The sequence below is a fragment of the Gossypium raimondii genome, chromosome 12 (assembly GCF_025698545.1).
Source record: "Gossypium raimondii isolate GPD5lz chromosome 12, ASM2569854v1, whole genome shotgun sequence".
Classification (NCBI taxonomy): Eukaryota; Viridiplantae; Streptophyta; class Magnoliopsida; order Malvales; family Malvaceae; genus Gossypium; species Gossypium raimondii.
In genome coordinates, this window is record NC_068576.1 from 23,486,893 (window position 1) to 23,488,068 (window position 1,176).

A 1,176-nucleotide genomic window follows, 5' to 3' on the forward strand; every position below is an offset into this window, starting at 1 on the left:
TTCTTTTCAATTTGATTTATTTCTAACATTACTAACTTATTCTTTTTAATTGTTGTGATTTTCTTTTCAGGTGTTTATGAGCATAGATCGAATTATTGATTTACTCCCTATAGACCCTAAAATTGAGCGAACTTTCAGAGAAAGAAGACGTGAACGAACAGCTCAAAGACAAGTCGAGATGGACCTTGGAAATCAGAATCAAGACCAAGGTAATGAAGTCGATCATGTACGAAATCCTATCTTCATTGCTGATGATAGGGATCGATGCATCAGAAATATGCTGTGCCACTTTTTAGTGTGTTAAACCCAGGAATTAGAAGGCCAGATATTGAGGCAACCCAGTTTGAATTGAAACCAGTGATGTTTCAAATGCTACAAACGGTGGGCCAATTTAGTGGTATGCCCACGGAAGATCCATATCTCCACCTTTGATTGTTTATGGAGGTGGGTGATTCATTCAAGATAGTCGGTGTGACTAAAGACGCACTGAGGTTAAAGTTATTTCCGTCCTCGTTACGAGATCGACCACAAGCATGGATCAATTCATTGCCACCAAGTTCCATATCTACATGGCAAGAATTAGCAGAGAGATTTTTGGTTTAGTATTTCCCACCTAGCAAAAACGCTAAGTTAAGGAATGAGATCACAACTTTCCAATAATTGGATGACGAGTCTTTGTATGAGGCTTGGGAGCGATTAAAGGAGTTACTTCGTAAGTGTCCTCATCATGGGATTCCTCATTGTATCCAGTTGGAGACATTATATAATGGTCTCAATGCACGTACAAGATTGATGGTTGATGTTTTCGTGAATGGTGTAATTTTGTCTAAGTATTATAATAAGGCTTATGAGATCATCGAAAGGATCACTAGTAATAACTATCAATGGTCAACAAATCGAACAGCTTCAGGAAGACGTGTAGCCGAAGTTCATGAAGTTTATGCCCACACTTCGTTATCAGCTCAGGTATCATCTATTTCCTCTATGATAAAACAGTTAACTACTAATAGTACTAATAATTCTACAGTTCAGCCACCAAGTCCGTTTGAAGTAGTTTCCTGTGTGTACTGTGGGGAAGGTCATTCTTCTGAGAATTGTCCATCAAATCTTGAGTTAGTGTACTATGTGGGGAACCAATATCAAAATAGGAGTGGACAAGGACCCCAATCCAACTCC

The 1,176-nt window shown here is 38.7% G+C and overlaps 1 non-coding gene across 1 annotated transcript; it reads right to left on the reverse strand.

Moving 5' to 3' along the window:
* Positions 1-627: 627 nt before the first annotated feature.
* LOC128035640 (small nucleolar RNA R71) lies at positions 628-734 on the reverse strand. Its single transcript, XR_008192191.1, has one exon. It is a non-coding gene; the product is annotated as a small nucleolar RNA R71 (small nucleolar RNA).
* Between the last annotated feature and the right edge of the window lie 442 nt (positions 735-1,176).